Genomic DNA, 19768 nt, shown 5'->3' on the forward strand with positions numbered 1-19768 from the left:
CTTCCCGCTCCCGGAACGCCCAGGCGATTCAATTCACCCGTCGGGCGCCGTCGTCGCACCCTTCCAAACCGGGGGAAGGGGCGGGCAGGGGCAGCGGGAACCACAGACGCCAGCCAAGACCTCGGCTCCAGAACGCATGGGCTGCTTTACCCGGGGGAAGGACGTTGCTTCGCCAGCCACCAGGAAAACAGTCCCTGTGCACCCGGGATTCCCAATGCCCCCCACTTCGTGTCGACGACTCCAGTCCCGAGGACACGCCAGAGACCCAGGCCTCCGGGCCCGCCCGGGGCCACGGCTCCCGCCAAACGGGCGGGCACGCTCTGCAAATCTCGGGGCCCGCCGCAAGGCACCCAGAGCACAGGGAGGTGCCAAGAAAGGCAGGAGCCTACGAAACCCACCTCCAAAGCAAGCAATTCATCCAAGAAAAAGCCCGTCTCCGCGCTCCGTTGCTCCTCTCGCACGGACCGCCTGGCCCCCGTGTTCTGGCGCAGCCCAAGCCCCCTCCACCCTACCCCGGCCTGCTCAAGAGGGCGCTGCCTAACGGAGCCGGGCGCTTCCTCTCTAAGGCTCTATCGCTCTCGCTCTCTAGCTCCCTCCGCCTCTCTCTTCTAGGTTTCCCCCTGGACCTCGCGCTACTTCTGTCGTTTTCCCTCTGTCTCTCTGTCTCTCTCTCTCTCTTTCTCTGTCCCTCTCTCTTTCTCAGCCTCTCTGTCTGTCTCCTTCCCTCTCGCCCTCGCCTGTCTCTCTCGATCGCTGTCTCTCTCCCTCCCTCGGTTTCTATCTCTCCATCCATCTCGTCCTTGCTCTCCTCCAAGCCGCGTGTGTGTGTGCGTGCGCGTGCGTGTGCGTGTGCGTGCGTGTGTGTCTGTGTCTGTGTGTGTCTCTGTGTGTCTGTGTGTGTGTGTGTGTGTGTGTGTCCCCGCGCGAGCGCGTGCGAGCGCGCCCGCGTGTTGTCTCTGTGTGGGGGAGTGGATTTGCTCCTGGTGGTGGTGGGGTGTGTCTGGGTTTCTCTCAGGCCCTCTCACCCGAGATCAGGCCGCCGCCTCTAGTGCCAGCGCGGGGCAAAACAGGGCCACCCCCCGACCGGCTACACCCCACGCCCTCTTGCCCCCCGGCCGGGTCTTGGTCGGGACAAGCGACCGTGGTGGGGGCGTTGTGAGAGAAAGGCCCCGCGCGGCAGGGCCGGCTGTTCGCCTTGGGCCAGCCCTGACGGCTCTGGGTGGGTGGGGCAAGAGGGGGCCTCGCAGGAGCCCCTGTGCGGCGAGGGATCCAGAACGCTGCCTCCGCGACAGGGCGGAGGACCGGAGGGCGTCCCAGGATCGTGCGCCCTGGGCCCTGACGCCTCGGAGCACTCCCTGCTCCGAGCGGGCCCGATGTGGTGGAAGCTCGGGAGCGCGGGAGCCGGGGGAAGGCCGCGGGCCAGCGGCTCGGGGGTCCCCGATCCGAGCCCCGCGGCCCCGGGCTGGCGGTGACGGCTGCAATCCGGCGGGCACGGCCGGGCCGGGCCGGGCTCTTGGGGCAGCCAGGCGCCTCCTTCGGCGTCTACGGCCATACCACCCTGAACGCGCCCGATCTCGTCTGATCTCGGAAGCTAAGCAGGGTCGGGCCTGGTTAGTACTTGGATGGGAGACCGCCTGGGAATACCGGGTGCTGTAGGCTTTTTCTTTGGCTTTTTGCTTTTTCTTTCCTTTTCTTCCAGACGGAGTCTCGCTCTGTCGCCCAGGCTGGAGTGCAGCGGCGCCATCTCGGCTCACTGCAAGCTCCGCCTCCCGGGCTCACGCCATTCCCCGGCCTCAGCCTCCCGAGTAGCTGGGCCTACAGGCGCCCGCCACCACGCCCGGCTAATTTTTTCTATTTTTCCTAGAGACGGGGTTTCACCCTGTCAGCCGGGATGGTCTCGAGCTCCTGACCTCGTGATCCACCCGCCTCGGCCTCCCAGAGTGCTGGGATTACAGGCGGGAGCCAGCGCGCCCGCCCGGCCTGCTGTAGGCTCTTTTGGCTTCCCCGCTGCCTCCCTTCCCCCTACAGTCGCCATGCTTGCCAACCTCCCCTGACTCTGCTCCCCCTTTACCGCCCACCTACACCCCCGCCGCAGCCGCAGCCGGGGTCCTCCTCCTGGGGCTCCGCCCCTACTGCACGCCGGGCAGCAGCATCCCACCGCTTCCGCCTCGCCGCCGCCCCGCCAGGAGCCCGGCTCCAGCCTTCCCGGGAGGGCAGGGGGCCGGACCCCAAAGGCGCAGCCGCGGGTTCCCTGCCGTTCGCGGTACCTTCCCGCTCCCGGAACGCCCAGGCGATTCAATTCACCCGTCGGGCGCCGTCGTCGCACCCTTCCAAACCGGGGGAAGGGGCGGGCAGGGGCAGCGGGAACCACAGACGCCAGCCAAGACCTCGGCTCCAGAACGCATGGGCTGCTTTACCCGGGGGAAGGACGTTGCTTCGCCAGCCACCAGGAAAACAGTCCCTGTGCACCCGGGATTCCCAATGCCCCCCACTTCGTGTCGACGACTCCAGTCCCGAGGACACGCCAGAGACCCAGGCCTCCGGGCCCGCCCGGGGCCACGGCTCCCGCCAAACGGGCGGGCACGCTCTGCAAATCTCGGGGCCCGCCGCAAGGCACCCAGAGCACAGGGAGGTGCCAAGAAAGGCAGGAGCCTACGAAACCCACCTCCAAAGCAAGCAATTCATCCAAGAAAAAGCCCGTCTCCGCGCTCCGTTGCTCCTCTCGCACGGACCGCCTGGCCCCCGTGTTCTGGCGCAGCCCAAGCCCCCTCCACCCTACCCCGGCCTGCTCAAGAGGGCGCTGCCTAACGGAGCCGGGCGCTTCCTCTCTAAGGCTCTATCGCTCTCGCTCTCTAGCTCCCTCCGCCTCTCTCTTCTAGGTTTCCCCCTGGACCTCGCGCTACTTCTGTCGTTTTCCCTCTGTCTCTCTGTCTCTCTCTCTCTCTTTCTCTGTCCCTCTCTCTTTCTCAGCCTCTCTGTCTGTCTCCTTCCCTCTCGCCCTCGCCTGTCTCTCTCGATCGCTGTCTCTCTCCCTCCCTCGGTTTCTATCTCTCCATCCATCTCGTCCTTGCTCTCCTCCAAGCCGCGTGTGTGTGTGCGTGCGCGTGCGTGTGCGTGTGCGTGCGTGTGTGTCTGTGTCTGTGTGTGTCTCTGTGTGTCTGTGTGTCTGTGTGTGTGTGTGTGTGTGTCCGCGCGAGCGCGTGCGAGCGCGCCCGCGTGTTGTCTCTGTGTGGGGGAGTGGATTTGCTCCTGGTGGTGGTGGGGTGTGTCTGGGTTTCTCTCAGGCCCTCTCACCCGAGATCAGGCCGCCGCCTCTAGTGCCAGCGCGGGGCAAAACAGGGCCACCCCCCGACCGGCTACACCCCACGCCCTCTTGCCCCCCGGCCGGGTCTTGGTCGGGACAAGCGACCGTGGTGGGGGCGTTGTGAGAGAAAGGCCCCGCGCGGCTGGGCCGGCTGTTCGCCTTGGGCCAGCCCTGACGGCTCTGGGTGGGTGGGGCAAGAGGGGGCCTCGCAGGAGCCCCTGTGCGGCGAGGGATCCAGAACGCTGCCTCCGCGACAGGGCGGAGGACCGGAGGGCGTCCCAGGATCGTGCGCCCTGGGCCCTGACGCCTCGGAGCACTCCCTGCTCCGAGCGGGCCCGATGTGGTGGAAGCTCGGGAGCGCGGGAGCCGGGGGAAGGCCGCGGGCTGGCGGTGACGGCTGCAATCCGGCGGGCACGGCCGGGCCGGGCCGGGCTCTTGGGGCAGCCAGGCGCCTCCTTCGGCGTCTACGGCCATACCACCCTGAACGCGCCCGATCTCGTCTGATCTCGGAAGCTAAGCAGGGTCGGGCCTGGTTAGTACTTGGATGGGAGACCGCCTGGGAATACCGGGTGCTGTAGGCTTTTTCTTTGGCTTTTTGCTTTTTCTTTCCTTTTCTTCCAGACGGAGTCTCGCTCTGTCGCCCAGGCTGGAGTGCAGCGGCGCCATCTCGGCTCACTGCAAGCTCCGCCTCCCGGGCTCACGCCATTCCCCGGCCTCAGCCTCCCGAGTAGCTGGGCCTACAGGCGCCCGCCACCACGCCCGGCTAATTTTTTCTATTTTTCCTAGAGACGGGGTTTCACCCTGTCAGCCGGGATGGTCTCGAGCTCCTGACCTCGTGATCCACCCGCCTCGGCCTCCCAGAGTGCTGGGATTACAGGCGGGAGCCAGCGCGCCCGCCCGGCCTGCTGTAGGCTCTTTTGGCTTCCCCGCTGCCTCCCTTCCCCCTACAGTCGCCATGCTTGCCAACCTCCCCTGACTCTGCTCCCCCTTTACCGCCCACCTACACCCCCGCCGCAGCCGCAGCCGGGGTCCTCCTCCTGGGGCTCCGCCCCTACTGCACGCCGCCGGGCAGCAGCATCCCACCGCTTCCGCCTCGCCGCCGCCCCGCCAGGAGCCCGGCTCCAGCCTTCCCGGGAGGGCAGGGGGCCGGACCCCAAAGGCGCAGCCGCGGGTTCCCTGCCGTTCGCGGTACCTTCCCGCTCCCGGAACGCCCAGGCGATTCAATTCACCCGTCGGGCGCCGTCGTCGCACCCTTCCAAACCGGGGGAAGGGGCGGGCAGGGGCAGCGGGAACCACAGACGCCAGCCAAGACCTCGGCTCCAGAACGCATGGGCTGCTTTACCCGGGGGAAGGACGTTGCTTCGCCAGCCACCAGGAAAACAGTCCCTGTGCACCCGGGATTCCCAATGCCCCCCACTTCGTGTCGACGACTCCAGTCCCGAGGACACGCCAGAGACCCAGGCCTCCGGGCCCGCCCGGGGCCACGGCTCCCGCCAAACGGGCGGGCACGCTCTGCAAATCTCGGGGCCCGCCGCAAGGCACCCAGAGCACAGGGAGGTGCCAAGAAAGGCAGGAGCCTACGAAACCCACCTCCAAAGCAAGCAATTCATCCAAGAAAAAGCCCGTCTCCGCGCTCCGTTGCTCCTCTCGCACGGACCGCCTGGCCCCCGTGTTCTGGCGCAGCCCAAGCCCCCTCCACCCTACCCCGGCCTGCTCAAGAGGGCGCTGCCTAACGGAGCCGGGCGCTTCCTCTCTAAGGCTCTATCGCTCTCGCTCTCTAGCTCCCTCCGCCTCTCTCTTCTAGGTTTCCCCCTGGACCTCGCGCTACTTCTGTCGTTTTCCCTCTGTCTCTCTGTCTCTCTCTCTCTCTTTCTCTGTCCCTCTCTCTTTCTCAGCCTCTCTGTCTGTCTCCTTCCCTCTCGCCCTCGCCTGTCTCTCTCGATCGCTGTCTCTCTCCCTCCCTCGGTTTCTATCTCTCCATCCATCTCGTCCTTGCTCTCCTCCAAGCCGCGTGTGTGTGTGCGTGCGCGTGCGTGTGCGTGTGCGTGCGTGTGTGTCTGTGTCTGTGTGTGTCTCTGTGTGTCTCAGTGTGTGTGTGTGTGTGTGTCCGCGCGAGCGCGTGCGAGCGCGCCCGCGTGTTGTCTCTGTGTGGGGGAGTGGATTTGCTCCTGGTGGTGGTGGGGTGTGTCTGGGTTTCTCTCAGGCCCTCTCACCCGAGATCAGGCCGCCGCCTCTAGTGCCAGCGCGGGGCAAAACAGGGCCACCCCCCGACCGGCTACACCCCACGCCCTCTTGCCCCCCGGCCGGGTCTTGGTCGGGACAAGCGACCGTGGTGGGGGCGTTGTGAGAGAAAGGCCCCGCGCGGCTGGGCCGGCTGTTCGCCTTGGGCCAGCCCTGACGGCTCTGGGTGGGTGGGGCAAGAGGGGGCCTCGCAGGAGCCCCTGTGCGGCGAGGGATCCAGAACGCTGCCTCCGCGACAGGGCGGAGGACCGGAGGGCGTCCCAGGATCGTGCGCCCTGGGCCCTGACGCCTCGGAGCACTCCCTGCTCCGAGCGGGCCCGATGTGGTGGAAGCTCGGGAGCGCGGGAGCCGGGGGAAGGCCGCGGGCCAGCGGCTCGGGGATCCCCGATCCGAGCCCCGCGGCCCCGGGCTGGCGGTGACGGCTGCAATCCGGCGGGCACGGCCGGGCCGGGCCGGGCTCTTGGGGCAGCCAGGCGCCTCCTTCGGCGTCTACGGCCATACCACCCTGAACGCGCCCGATCTCGTCTGATCTCGGAAGCTAAGCAGGGTCGGGCCTGGTTAGTACTTGGATGGGAGACCGCCTGGGAATACCGGGTGCTGTAGGCTTTTTCTTTGGCTTTTTGCTTTTTCTTTCCTTTTCTTCCAGACGGAGTCTCGCTCTGTCGCCCAGGCTGGAGTGCAGCGGCGCCATCTCGGCTCACTGCAAGCTCCGCCTCCCGGGCTCACGCCATTCCCCGGCCTCAGCCTCCCGAGTAGCTGGGCCTACAGGCGCCCGCCACCACGCCCGGCTAATTTTTTCTATTTTTCCTAGAGACGGGGTTTCACCCTGTCAGCCGGGATGGTCTCGAGCTCCTGACCTCGTGATCCACCCGCCTCGGCCTCCCAGAGTGCTGGGATTACAGGCGGGAGCCAGCGCGCCCGCCCGGCCTGCTGTAGGCTCTTTTGGCTTCCCCGCTGCCTCCCTTCCCCCTACAGTCGCCATGCTTGCCAACCTCCCCTGACTCTGCTCCCCCTTTACCGCCCACCTACACCCCCGCCGCAGCCGCAGCCGGGGTCCTCCTCCTGGGGCTCCGCCCCTACTGCACGCCGCCGGGCAGCAGCATCCCACCGCTTCCGCCTCGCCGCCGCCCCGCCAGGAGCCCGGCTCCAGCCTTCCCGGGAGGGCAGGGGGCCGGACCCCAAAGGCGCAGCCGCGGGTTCCCTGCCGTTCGCGGTACCTTCCCGCTCCCGGAACGCCCAGGCGATTCAATTCACCCGTCGGGCGCCGTCGTCGCACCCTTCCAAACCGGGGGAAGGGGCGGGCAGGGGCAGCGGGAACCACAGACGCCAGCCAAGACCTCGGCTCCAGAACGCATGGGCTGCTTTACCCGGGGGAAGGACGTTGCTTCGCCAGCCACCAGGAAAACAGTCCCTGTGCACCCGGGATTCCCAATGCCCCCCACTTCGTGTCGACGACTCCAGTCCCGAGGACACGCCAGAGACCCAGGCCTCCGGGCCCGCCCGGGGCCACGGCTCCCGCCAAACGGGCGGGCACGCTCTGCAAATCTCGGGGCCCGCCGCAAGGCACCCAGAGCACAGGGAGGTGCCAAGAAAGGCAGGAGCCTACGAAACCCACCTCCAAAGCAAGCAATTCATCCAAGAAAAAGCCCGTCTCCGCGCTCCGTTGCTCCTCTCGCACGGACCGCCTGGCCCCCGTGTTCTGGCGCAGCCCAAGCCCCCTCCACCCTACCCCGGCCTGCTCAAGAGGGCGCTGCCTAACGGAGCCGGGCGCTTCCTCTCTAAGGCTCTATCGCTCTCGCTCTCTAGCTCCCTCCGCCTCTCTCTTCTAGGTTTCCCCCTGGACCTCGCGCTACTTCTGTCGTTTTCCCTCTGTCTCTCTGTCTCTCTCTCTCTCTTTCTCTGTCCCTCTCTCTTTCTCAGCCTCTCTGTCTGTCTCCTTCCCTCTCGCCCTCGCCTGTCTCTCTCGATCGCTGTCTCTCTCCCTCCCTCGGTTTCTATCTCTCCATCCATCTCGTCCTTGCTCTCCTCCAAGCCGCGTGTGTGTGTGCGTGCGCGTGCGTGTGCGTGTGCGTGCGTGTGTGTCTGTGTCTGTGTGTGTCTCTGTGTGTCTGTGTGTCTGTGTGTGTGTGTGTGTGTGTCCGCGCGAGCGCGTGCGAGCGCGCCCGCGTGTTGTCTCTGTGTGGGGGAGTGGATTTGCTCCTGGTGGTGGTGGGGTGTGTCTGGGTTTCTCTCAGGCCCTCTCACCCGAGATCAGGCCGCCGCCTCTAGTGCCAGCGCGGGGCAAAACAGGGCCACCCCCCGACCGGCTACACCCCACGCCCTCTTGCCCCCCGGCCGGGTCTTGGTCGGGACAAGCGACCGTGGTGGGGGCGTTGTGAGAGAAAGGCCCCGCGCGGCTGGGCCGGCTGTTCGCCTTGGGCCAGCCCTGACGGCTCTGGGTGGGTGGGGCAAGAGGGGGCCTCGCAGGAGCCCCTGTGCGGCGAGGGATCCAGAACGCTGCCTCCGCGACAGGGCGGAGGACCGGAGGGCGTCCCAGGATCGTGCGCCCTGGGCCCTGACGCCTCGGAGCACTCCCTGCTCCGAGCGGGCCCGATGTGGTGGAAGCTCGGGAGCGCGGGAGCCGGGGGAAGGCCGCGGGCCAGCGGCTCGGGGGTCCCCGATCCGAGCCCCGCGGCCCCGGGCTGGCGGTGACGGCTGCAATCCGGCGGGCACGGCCGGGCCGGGCCGGGCTCTTGGGGCAGCCAGGCGCCTCCTTCGGCGTCTACGGCCATACCACCCTGAACGCGCCCGATCTCGTCTGATCTCGGAAGCTAAGCAGGGTCGGGCCTGGTTAGTACTTGGATGGGAGACCGCCTGGGAATACCGGGTGCTGTAGGCTTTTTCTTTGGCTTTTTGCTTTTTCTTTCCTTTTCTTCCAGACGGAGTCTCGCTCTGTCGCCCAGGCTGGAGTGCAGCGGCGCCATCTCGGCTCACTGCAAGCTCCGCCTCCCGGGCTCACGCCATTCCCCGGCCTCAGCCTCCCGAGTAGCTGGGCCTACAGGCGCCCGCCACCACGCCCGGCTAATTTTTTCTATTTTTCCTAGAGACGGGGTTTCACCCTGTCAGCCGGGATGGTCTCGAGCTCCTGACCTCGTGATCCACCCGCCTCGGCCTCCCAGAGTGCTGGGATTACAGGCGGGAGCCAGCGCGCCCGCCCGGCCTGCTGTAGGCTCTTTTGGCTTCCCCGCTGCCTCCCTTCCCCCTACAGTCGCCATGCTTGCCAACCTCCCCTGACTCTGCTCCCCCTTTACCGCCCACCTACACCCCCGCCGCAGCCGCAGCCGGGGTCCTCCTCCTGGGGCTCCGCCCCTACTGCACGCCGGGCAGCAGCATCCCACCGCTTCCGCCTCGCCGCCGCCCCGCCAGGAGCCCGGCTCCAGCCTTCCCGGGAGGGCAGGGGGCCGGACCCCAAAGGCGCAGCCGCGGGTTCCCTGCCGTTCGCGGTACCTTCCCGCTCCCGGAACGCCCAGGCGATTCAATTCACCCGTCGGGCGCCGTCGTCGCACCCTTCCAAACCGGGGGAAGGGGCGGGCAGGGGCAGCGGGAACCACAGACGCCAGCCAAGACCTCGGCTCCAGAACGCATGGGCTGCTTTACCCGGGGGAAGGACGTTGCTTCGCCAGCCACCAGGAAAACAGTCCCTGTGCACCCGGGATTCCCAATGCCCCCCACTTCGTGTCGACGACTCCAGTCCCGAGGACACGCCAGAGACCCAGGCCTCCGGGCCCGCCCGGGGCCACGGCTCCCGCCAAACGGGCGGGCACGCTCTGCAAATCTCGGGGCCCGCCGCAAGGCACCCAGAGCACAGGGAGGTGCCAAGAAAGGCAGGAGCCTAGGAAACCCACCTCCAAAGCAAGCAATTCATCCAAGAAAAAGCCCGTCTCCGCGCTCCGTTGCTCCTCTCGCACGGACCGCCTGGCCCCCGTGTTCTGGCGCAGCCCAAGCCCCCTCCACCCTACCCCGGCCTGCTCAAGAGGGCGCTGCCTAACGGAGCCGGGCGCTTCCTCTCTAAGGCTCTATCGCTCTCGCTCTCTAGCTCCCTCCGCCTCTCTCTTCTAGGTTTCCCCCTGGACCTCGCGCTACTTCTGTCGTTTTCCCTCTGTCTCTCTGTCTCTCTCTCTCTCTTTCTCTGTCCCTCTCTCTTTCTCAGCCTCTCTGTCTGTCTCCTTCCCTCTCGCCCTCGCCTGTCTCTCTCGATCGCTGTCTCTCTCCCTCCCTCGGTTTCTATCTCTCCATCCATCTCGTCCTTGCTCTCCTCCAAGCCGCGTGTGTGTGTGCGTGCGCGTGCGTGTGCGTGTGCGTGCGTGTGTGTCTGTGTCTGTGTGTGTCTCTGTGTGTCTGTGTGTGTGTGTGTGTGTGTGTGTGTGTCCGCGCGAGCGCGTGCGAGCGCGCCCGCGTGTTGTCTCTGTGTGGGGGAGTGGATTTGCTCCTGGTGGTGGTGGGGTGTGTCTGGGTTTCTCTCAGGCCCTCTCACCCGAGATCAGGCCGCCGCCTCTATTGCCAGCGCGGGGCAAAACAGGGCCACCCCCCGACCGGCTACACCCCACGCCCTCTTGCCCCCCGGCCGGGTCTTGGTCGGGACAAGCGACCGTGGTGGGGGCGTTGTGAGAGAAAGGCCCCGCGCGGCTGGGCCGGCTGTTCGCCTTGGGCCAGCCCTGACGGCTCTGGGTGGGTGGGGCAAGAGGGGGCCTCGCAGGAGCCCCTGTGCGGCGAGGGATCCAGAACGCTGCCTCCGCGACAGGGCGGAGGACCGGAGGGCGTCCCAGGATCGTGCGCCCTGGGCCCTGACGCCTCGGAGCACTCCCTGCTCCGAGCGGGCCCGATGTGGTGGAAGCTCGGGAGCGCGGGAGCCGGGGGAAGGCCGCGGGCTGGCGGTGACGGCTGCAATCCGGCGGGCACGGCCGGGCCGGGCCGGGCTCTTGGGGCAGCCAGGCGCCTCCTTCGGCGTCTACGGCCATACCACCCTGAACGCGCCCGATCTCGTCTGATCTCGGAAGCTAAGCAGGGTCGGGCCTGGTTAGTACTTGGATGGGAGACCGCCTGGGAATACCGGGTGCTGTAGGCTTTTTCTTTGGCTTTTTGCTTTTTCTTTCCTTTTCTTCCAGACGGAGTCTCGCTCTGTCGCCCAGGCTGGAGTGCAGCGGCGCCATCTCGGCTCACTGCAAGCTCCGCCTCCCGGGCTCACGCCATTCCCCGGCCTCAGCCTCCCGAGTAGCTGGGCCTACAGGCGCCCGCCACCACGCCCGGCTAATTTTTTCTATTTTTCCTAGAGACGGGGTTTCACCCTGTCAGCCGGGATGGTCTCGAGCTCCTGACCTCGTGATCCACCCGCCTCGGCCTCCCAGAGTGCTGGGATTACAGGCGGGAGCCAGCGCGCCCGCCCGGCCTGCTGTAGGCTCTTTTGGCTTCCCCGCTGCCTCCCTTCCCCCTACAGTCGCCATGCTTGCCAACCTCCCCTGACTCTGCTCCCCCTTTACCGCCCACCTACACCCCCGCCGCAGCCGCAGCCGGGGTCCTCCTCCTGGGGCTCCGCCCCTACTGCACGCCGGGCAGCAGCATCCCACCGCTTCCGCCTCGCCGCCGCCCCGCCAGGAGCCCGGCTCCAGCCTTCCCGGGAGGGCAGGGGGCCGGACCCCAAAGGCGCAGCCGCGGGTTCCCTGCCGTTCGCGGTACCTTCCCGCTCCCGGAACGCCCAGGCGATTCAATTCACCCGTCGGGCGCCGTCGTCGCACCCTTCCAAACCGGGGGAAGGGGCGGGCAGGGGCAGCGGGAACCACAGACGCCAGCCAAGACCTCGGCTCCAGAACGCATGGGCTGCTTTACCCGGGGGAAGGACGTTGCTTCGCCAGCCACCAGGAAAACAGTCCCTGTGCACCCGGGATTCCCAATGCCCCCCACTTCGTGTCGACGACTCCAGTCCCGAGGACACGCCAGAGACCCAGGCCTCCGGGCCCGCCCGGGGCCACGGCTCCCGCCAAACGGGCGGGCACGCTCTGCAAATCTCGGGGCCCGCCGCAAGGCACCCAGAGCACAGGGAGGTGCCAAGAAAGGCAGGAGCCTACGAAACCCACCTCCAAAGCAAGCAATTCATCCAAGAAAAAGCCCGTCTCCGCGCTCCGTTGCTCCTCTCGCACGGACCGCCTGGCCCCCGTGTTCTGGCGCAGCCCAAGCCCCCTCCACCCTACCCCGGCCTGCTCAAGAGGGCGCTGCCTAACGGAGCCGGGCGCTTCCTCTCTAAGGCTCTATCGCTCTCGCTCTCTAGCTCCCTCCGCCTCTCTCTTCTAGGTTTCCCCCTGGACCTCGCGCTACTTCTGTCGTTTTCCCTCTGTCTCTCTGTCTCTCTCTCTCTCTTTCTCTGTCCCTCTCTCTTTCTCAGCCTCTCTGTCTGTCTCCTTCCCTCTCGCCCTCGCCTGTCTCTCTCGATCGCTGTCTCTCTCCCTCCCTCGGTTTCTATCTCTCCATCCATCTCGTCCTTGCTCTCCTCCAAGCCGCGTGTGTGTGTGCGTGCGCGTGCGTGTGCGTGTGCGTGCGTGTGTGTCTGTGTGTGTGTGTGTCTCTGTGTGTCTGTGTGTGTGTGTGTGTGTGTGTGTGTGTCCGCGCGAGCGCGTGCGAGCGCGCCCGCGTGTTGTCTCTGTGTGGGGGAGTGGATTTGCTCCTGGTGGTGGTGGGGTGTGTCTGGGTTTCTCTCAGGCCCTCTCACCCGAGATCAGGCCGCCGCCTCTAGTGCCAGCGCGGGGCAAAACAGGGCCACCCCCCGACCGGCTACACCCCACGCCCTCTTGCCCCCCGGCCGGGTCTTGGTCGGGACAAGCGACCGTGGTGGGGGCGTTGTGAGAGAAAGGCCCCGCGCGGCTGGGCCGGCTGTTCGCCTTGGGCCAGCCCTGACGGCTCTGGGTGGGTGGGGCAAGAGGGGGCCTCGCAGGAGCCCCTGTGCGGCGAGGGATCCAGAACGCTGCCTCCGCGACAGGGCGGAGGACCGGAGGGCGTCCCAGGATCGTGCGCCCTGGGCCCTGACGCCTCGGAGCACTCCCTGCTCCGAGCGGGCCCGATGTGGTGGAAGCTCGGGAGCGCGGGAGCCGGGGGAAGGCCGCGGGCTGGCGGTGACGGCTGCAATCCGGCGGGCACGGCCGGGCCGGGCCGGGCTCTTGGGGCAGCCAGGCGCCTCCTTCGGCGTCTACGGCCATACCACCCTGAACGCGCCCGATCTCGTCTGATCTCGGAAGCTAAGCAGGGTCGGGCCTGGTTAGTACTTGGATGGGAGACCGCCTGGGAATACCGGGTGCTGTAGGCTTTTTCTTTGGCTTTTTGCTTTTTCTTTCCTTTTCTTCCAGACGGAGTCTCGCTCTGTCGCCCAGGCTGGAGTGCAGCGGCGCCATCTCGGCTCACTGCAAGCTCCGCCTCCCGGGCTCACGCCATTCCCCGGCCTCAGCCTCCCGAGTAGCTGGGCCTACAGGCGCCCGCCACCACGCCCGGCTAATTTTTTCTATTTTTCCTAGAGACGGGGTTTCACCCTGTCAGCCGGGATGGTCTCGAGCTCCTGACCTCGTGATCCACCCGCCTCGGCCTCCCAGAGTGCTGGGATTACAGGCGGGAGCCAGCGCGCCCGCCCGGCCTGCTGTAGGCTCTTTTGGCTTCCCCGCTGCCTCCCTTCCCCCTACAGTCGCCATGCTTGCCAACCTCCCCTGATTCTGCTCCCCCTTTACCGCCCACCTACACCCCCGCCGCAGCCGCAGCCGGGGTCCTCCTCCTGGGGCTCCGCCCCTACTGCACGCCGGGCAGCAGCATCCCACCGCTTCCGCCTCGCCGCCGCCCCGCCAGGAGCCCGGCTCCAGCCTTCCCGGGAGGGCAGGGGGCCGGACCCCAAAGGCGCAGCCGCGGGTTCCCTGCCGTTCGCGGTACCTTCCCGCTCCCGGAACGCCCAGGCGATTCAATTCACCCGTCGGGCGCCGTCGTCGCACCCTTCCAAACCGGGGGAAGGGGCGGGCAGGGGCAGCGGGAACCACAGACGCCAGCCAAGACCTCGGCTCCAGAACGCATGGGCTGCTTTACCCGGGGGAAGGACGTTGCTTCGCCAGCCACCAGGAAAACAGTCCCTGTGCACCCGGGATTCCCAATGCCCCCCACTTCGTGTCGACGACTCCAGTCCCGAGGACACGCCAGAGACCCAGGCCTCCGGGCCCGCCCGGGGCCACGGCTCCCGCCAAACGGGCGGGCACGCTCTGCAAATCTCGGGGCCCGCCGCAAGGCACCCAGAGCACAGGGAGGTGCCAAGAAAGGCAGGAGCCTACGAAACCCACCTCCAAAGCAAGCAATTCATCCAAGAAAAAGCCCGTCTCCGCGCTCCGTTGCTCCTCTCGCACGGACCGCCTGGCCCCCGTGTTCTGGCGCAGCCCAAGCCCCCTCCACCCTACCCCGGCCTGCTCAAGAGGGCGCTGCCTAACGGAGCCGGGCGCTTCCTCTCTAAGGCTCTATCGCTCTCGCTCTCTAGCTCCCTCCGCCTCTCTCTTCTAGGTTTCCCCCTGGACCTCGCGCTACTTCTGTCGTTTTCCCTCTGTCTCTCTGTCTCTCTCTCTCTCTTTCTCTGTCCCTCTCTCTTTCTCAGCCTCTCTGTCTGTCTCCTTCCCTCTCGCCCTCGCCTGTCTCTCTCGATCGCTGTCTCTCTCCCTCCCTCGGTTTCTATCTCTCCATCCATCTCGTCCTTGCTCTCCTCCAAGCCGCGTGTGTGTGTGCGTGCGCGTGCGTGTGCGTGTGCGTGCGTGTGTGTCTGTGTCTGTGTGTGTCTCTGTGTGTCTGTGTGTGTGTGTGTGTGTGTGTCCGCGCGAGCGCGTGCGAGCGCGCCCGCGTGTTGTCTCTGTGTGGGGGAGTGGATTTGCTCCTGGTGGTGGTGGGGTGTGTCTGGGTTTCTCTCAGGCCCTCTCACCCGAGATCAGGCCGCCGCCTCTAGTGCCAGCGCGGGGCAAAACAGGGCCACCCCCCGACCGGCTACACCCCACGCCCTCTTGCCCCCCGGCCGGGTCTTGGTCGGGACAAGCGACCGTGGTGGGGGCGTTGTGAGAGAAAGGCCCCGCGCGGCTGGGCCGGCTGTTCGCCTTGGGCCAGCCCTGACGGCTCTGGGTGGGTGGGGCAAGAGGGGGCCTCGCAGGAGCCCCTGTGCGGCGAGGGATCCAGAACGCTGCCTCCGCGACAGGGCGGAGGACCGGAGGGCGTCCCAGGATCGTGCGCCCTGGGCCCTGACGCCTCGGAGCACTCCCTGCTCCGAGCGGGCCCGATGTGGTGGAAGCTCGGGAGCGCGGGAGCCGGGGGAAGGCCGCGGGCCAGCGGCTCGGGGATCCCCGATCCGAGCCCCGCGGCCCCGGGCTGGCGGTGACGGCTGCAATCCGGCGGGCACGGCCGGGCCGGGCCGGGCTCTTGGGGCAGCCAGGCGCCTCCTTCGGCGTCTACGGCCATACCACCCTGAACGCGCCCGATCTCGTCTGATCTCGGAAGCTAAGCAGGGTCGGGCCTGGTTAGTACTTGGATGGGAGACCGCCTGGGAATACCGGGTGCTGTAGGCTTTTTCTTTGGCTTTTTGCTTTTTCTTTCCTTTTCTTCCAGACGGAGTCTCGCTCTGTCGCCCAGGCTGGAGTGCAGCGGCGCCATCTCGGCTCACTGCAAGCTCCGCCTCCCGGGCTCACGCCATTCCCCGGCCTCAGCCTCCCGAGTAGCTGGGCCTACAGGCGCCCGCCACCACGCCCGGCTAATTTTTTCTATTTTTCCTAGAGACGGGGTTTCACCCTGTCAGCCGGGATGGTCTCGAGCTCCTGACCTCGTGATCCACCCGCCTCGGCCTCCCAGAGTGCTGGGATTACAGGCGGGAGCCAGCGCGCCCGCCCGGCCTGCTGTAGGCTCTTTTGGCTTCCCCGCTGCCTCCCTTCCCCCTACAGTCGCCATGCTTGCCAACCTCCCCTGACTCTGCTCCCCCTTTACCGCCCACCTACACCCCCGCCGCAGCCGCAGCCGGGGTCCTCCTCCTGGGGCTCCGCCCCTACTGCACGCCGCCGGGCAGCAGCATCCCACCGCTTCCGCCTCGCCGCCGCCCCGCCAGGAGCCCGGCTCCAGCCTTCCCGGGAGGGCAGGGGGCCGGACCCCAAAGGCGCAGCCGCGGGTTCCCTGCCGTTCGCGGTACCTTCCCGCTCCCGGAACGCCCAGGCGATTCAATTCACCCGTCGGGCGCCGTCGTCGCACCCTTCCAAACCGGGGGAAGGGGCGGGCAGGGGCAGCGGGAACCACAGACGCCAGCCAAGACCTCGGCTCCAGAACGCATGGGCTGCTTTACCCGGGGGAAGGACGTTGCTTCGCCAGCCACCAGGAAAACAGTCCCTGTGCACCCGGGATTCCCAATGCCCCCCACTTCGTGTCGACGACTCCAGTCCCGAGGACACGCCAGAGACCCAGGCCTCCGGGCCCGCCCGGGGCCACGGCTCCCGCCAAACGGGCGGGCACGCTCTGCAAATCTCGGGGCCCGCCGCAAGGCACCCAGAGCACAGGGAGGTGCCAAGAAAGGCAGGAGCCTACGAAACCCACCTCCAAAGCAAGCAATTCATCCAAGAAAAAGCCCGTCTCCGCGCTCCGTTGCTCCTCTCGCACGGACCGCCTGGCCCCCGTGTTCTGGCGCAGCCCAAGCCCCCTCCACCCTACCCCGGCCTGCTCAAGAGGGCGCTGCCTAACGGAGCCGGGCGCTTCCTCTCTAAGGCTCTATCGCTCTCGCTCTCTAGCTCCCTCCGCCTCTCTCTTCTAGGTTTCCCCCTGGACCTCGCGCTACTTCTGTCGTTTTCCCTCTGTCTCTCTGTCTCTCTCTCTCTCTTTCTCTGTCCCTCTCTCTTTCTCAGCCTCTCTGTCTGTCTCCTTCCCTCTCGCCCTCGCCTGTCTCTCTCGATCGCTGTCTCTCTCCCTCCCTCGGTTTCTATCTCTCCATCCATCTCGTCCTTGCTCTCCTCCAAGCCGCGTGTGTGTGTGCGTGCGCGTGCGTGTGCGTGTGCGTGCGTGTGTGTCTGTGTCTGTGTGTGTCTCTGTGTGTCTGTGTGTGTGTGTGTGTGTGTCCGCGCGAGCGCGTGCGAGCGCGCCCGCGTGTTGTCTCTGTGTGGGGGAGTGGATTTGCTCCTGGTGGTGGTGGGGTGTGTCTGGGTTTCTCTCAGGCCCTCTCACCCGAGATCAGGCCGCCGCCTCTAGTGCCAGCGCGGGGCAAAACAGGGCCACCCCCCGACCGGCTACACCCCACGCCCTCTTGCCCCCCGGCCGGGTCTTGGTCGGGACAAGCGACCGTGGTGGGGGCGTTGTGAGAGAAAGGCCCCGCGCGGCTGGGCCGGCTGTTCGCCTTGGGCCAGCCCTGACGGCTCTGGGTGGGTGGGGCAAGAGGGGGCCTCGCAGGAGCCCCTGTGCGGCGAGGGATCCAGAACGCTGCCTCCGCGACAGGGCGGAGGACCGGAGGGCGTCCCAGGATCGTGCGCCCTGGGCCCTGACGCCTCGGAGCACTCCCTGCTCCGAGCGGGCCCGATGTGGTGGAAGCTCGGGAGCGCGGGAGCCGGGGGAAGGCCGCGGGCCAGCGGCTCGGGGATCCCCGATCCGAGCCCCGCGGCCCCGGGCTGGCGGTGACGGCTGCAATCCGGCGGGCACGGCCGGGCCGGGCCGGGCTCTTGGGGCAGCCAGGCGCCTCCTTCGGCGTCTACGGCCATACCACCCTGAACGCGCCCGATCTCGTCTGATCTCGGAAGCTAAGCAGGGTCGGGCCTGGTTAGTACTTGGATGGGAGACCGCCTGGGAATACCGGGTGCTGTAGGCTTTTTCTTTGGCTTTTTGCTTTTTCTTTCCTTTTCTTCCAGACGGAGTCTCGCTCTGTCGCCCAGGCTGGAGTGCAGCGGCGCCATCTCGGCTCACTGCAAGCTCCGCCTCCCGGGCTCACGCCATTCCCCGGCCTCAGCCTCCCGAGTAGCTGGGCCTACAGGCGCCCGCCAACACGCCCGGCTAATTTTTTCTATTTTTCCTAGAGACGGGGTTTCACCCTGTCAGCCGGGATGGTCTCGAGCTCCTGACCTCGTGATCCACCCGCCTCGGCCTCCCAGAGTGCTGGGATTACAGGCGGGAGCCAGCGCGCCCGCCCGGCCTGCTGTAGGCTCTTTTGGCTTCCCCGCTGCCTCCCTTCCCCCTACAGTCGCCATGCTTGCCAACCTCCCCTGACTCTGCTCCCCCTTTACCGCCCACCTACACCCCCGCCGCAGCCGCAGCCGGGGTCCTCCTCCTGGGGCTCCGCCCCTACTGCACGCCGCCGGGCAGCAGCATCCCACCGCTTCCGCCTCGCCGCCGCCCCGCCAGGAGCCCGGCTCCAGCCTTCCCGGGAGGGCAGGGGGCCGGACCCCAAAGGCGCAGCCGCGGGTTCCCTGCCGTTCGCGGTACCTTCCCGCTCCCGGAACGCCCAGGCGATTCAATTCACCCGTCGGGCGCCGTCGTCGCACCCTTCCAAACCGGGGGAAGGGGCGGGCAGGGGCAGCGGGAACCACAGACGCCAGCCAAGACCTCGGCTCCAGAACGCATGGGCTGCTTTACCCGGGGGAAGGACGTTGCTTCGCCAGCCACCAGGAAAACAGTCCCTGTGCACCCGGGATTCCCAATGCCCCCCACTTCGTGTCGACGACTCCAGTCCCGAGGACACGCCAGAGACCCAGGCCTCCGGGCCCGCCCGGGGCCACGGCTCCCGCCAAACGGGCGGGCACGCTCTGCAAATCTCGGGGCCCGCCGCAAGGCACCCAGAGCACAGGGAGGTGCCAAGAAAGGCAGGAGCCTACGAAACCCACCTCCAAAGCAAGCAATTCATCCAAGAAAAAGCCCGTCTCCGCGCTCCGTTGCTCCTCTCGCACGGACCGCCTGGCCCCCGTGTTCTGGCGCAGCCCAAGCCCCCTCCACCCTACCCCGGCCTGCTCAAGAGGGCGCTGCCTAACGGAGCCGGGCGCTTCCTCTCTAAGGCTCTATCGCTCTCGTTCTCTAGCTCCCTCCGCCTCTCTCTTCTAGGTTTCCCCCTGGACCTCGCGCTACTTCTGTCGTTTTCCCTCTGTCTCTCTGTCTCTCTCTCTCTCTTTCTCTGTCCCTCTCTTTCTCAGCCTCTCTGTCTGTCTCCTTCCCTCTCGCCCTCGCCTGTCTCTCTCGATCGCTGTCTCTCTCCCTCCCTCGGTTTCTATCTCTCCATCCATCTCGTCCTTGCTCTCCTCCAAGCCGCGTGTGTGTGTGCGTGCGCGTGCGTGTGCGTGTGCGTGCGTGTGTGTCTGTGTCTGTGTGTGTCTCTGTGTGTCTGTGTGTGTGTGTGTGTGTGTGTGTCCCCGCGCGAGTGCGTGCGAGCGCGCCCGCGTGTTGTCTCTGTGTGGGGGAGTGGATTTGCTCCTGGTGGTGGTGGGGTGTGTCTGGGTTTCTCTCAGGCCCTCTCACCCGAGATCAGGCCGCCGCCTCTAGTGCCAGCGCGGGGCAAAACAGGGCCACCCCCCGACCGGCTACACCCCACGCCCTCTTGCCCCCCGGCCGGGTCTTGGTCGGGACAAGCGACCATGGTGGGGGCGTTGTGAGAGAAAGGCCCCGCGCGGCTGGGCCGGCTGTTCGCCTTGGGCCAGCCCTGACGGCTCTGGGTGGGTGGGGCAAGAGGGGGCCTCGCAGGAGCCCCTGTGCGGCGAGGGATCCAGAACGCTGCCTCCGCGACAGGGCGGAGGACCGGAGGGCGTCCCAGGATCGTGCGCCCTGGGCCCTGACGCCTCGGAGCACTCCCTGCTCCGAGCGGGCCCGATGTGGTGGAAGCTCGGGAGCGCGGGAGCCGGGGGAAGGCCGCGGGCCAGCGGCTCGGGGGTCCCCGATCCGAGCCCCGCGGCCCCGGGCTGGCGGTGACGGCTGCAATCCGGCGGGCACGGCCGGGCCGGGCCGGGCTCTTGGGGCAGCCAGGCGCCTCCTTCGGCGTCTACGGCCATACCACCCTGAACGCGCCCGATCTCGTCTGATCTCGGAAGCTAAGCAGGGTCGGGCCTGGTTAGTACTTGGATGGGAGACCGCCTGGGAATACCGGGTGCTGTAGGCTTTTTCTTTGGCTTTTTGCTTTTTCTTTCCTTTTCTTCCAGACGGAGTCTCGCTCTGTCGCCCAGGCTGGAGTGCAGCGGCGCCATCTCGGCTCACTGT

At 67.2% G+C, this 19768-nt stretch overlaps 9 non-coding genes across 9 annotated transcripts; all 9 read left to right on the forward strand.

The window, feature by feature from the left end:
* The first annotated feature begins 1540 nt into the window (after positions 1-1540).
* LOC129138368 (5S ribosomal RNA) lies at positions 1541-1659 on the forward strand. The gene has a single exon (XR_008541602.1). It is a non-coding gene; the product is annotated as a 5S ribosomal RNA (ribosomal RNA).
* A 2107-nt stretch (positions 1660-3766) lies between these two features.
* LOC129138367 (5S ribosomal RNA) lies at positions 3767-3885 on the forward strand. Its single transcript, XR_008541601.1, has one exon. It is a non-coding gene; the product is annotated as a 5S ribosomal RNA (ribosomal RNA).
* Positions 3886-6032: 2147 nt separating this feature from the next.
* LOC129138365 (5S ribosomal RNA) lies at positions 6033-6151 on the forward strand. Its single transcript, XR_008541599.1, has one exon. It is a non-coding gene; the product is annotated as a 5S ribosomal RNA (ribosomal RNA).
* A 2153-nt stretch (positions 6152-8304) lies between these two features.
* Positions 8305-8423, forward strand: LOC129138364 (5S ribosomal RNA). The gene has a single exon (XR_008541598.1). It is a non-coding gene; the product is annotated as a 5S ribosomal RNA (ribosomal RNA).
* Positions 8424-10530: 2107 nt separating this feature from the next.
* On the forward strand, positions 10531-10649 carry LOC129138363 (5S ribosomal RNA). The gene has a single exon (XR_008541597.1). It is a non-coding gene; the product is annotated as a 5S ribosomal RNA (ribosomal RNA).
* A 2107-nt stretch (positions 10650-12756) lies between these two features.
* LOC129138362 (5S ribosomal RNA) lies at positions 12757-12875 on the forward strand. Its single transcript, XR_008541596.1, has one exon. It is a non-coding gene; the product is annotated as a 5S ribosomal RNA (ribosomal RNA).
* A 2144-nt stretch (positions 12876-15019) lies between these two features.
* Positions 15020-15138, forward strand: LOC129138361 (5S ribosomal RNA). The gene has a single exon (XR_008541595.1). It is a non-coding gene; the product is annotated as a 5S ribosomal RNA (ribosomal RNA).
* A 2145-nt stretch (positions 15139-17283) lies between these two features.
* Positions 17284-17402, forward strand: LOC129138360 (5S ribosomal RNA). Its single transcript, XR_008541594.1, has one exon. It is a non-coding gene; the product is annotated as a 5S ribosomal RNA (ribosomal RNA).
* Positions 17403-19551: 2149 nt separating this feature from the next.
* Positions 19552-19670, forward strand: LOC129138357 (5S ribosomal RNA). The gene has a single exon (XR_008541593.1). It is a non-coding gene; the product is annotated as a 5S ribosomal RNA (ribosomal RNA).
* Positions 19671-19768: the final 98 nt, after the last annotated feature.

This window comes from Pan troglodytes, chromosome 1, assembly GCF_028858775.2.
Source record: "Pan troglodytes isolate AG18354 chromosome 1, NHGRI_mPanTro3-v2.0_pri, whole genome shotgun sequence".
NCBI lineage: Eukaryota > Metazoa > Chordata > Mammalia > Primates > Hominidae > Pan > Pan troglodytes.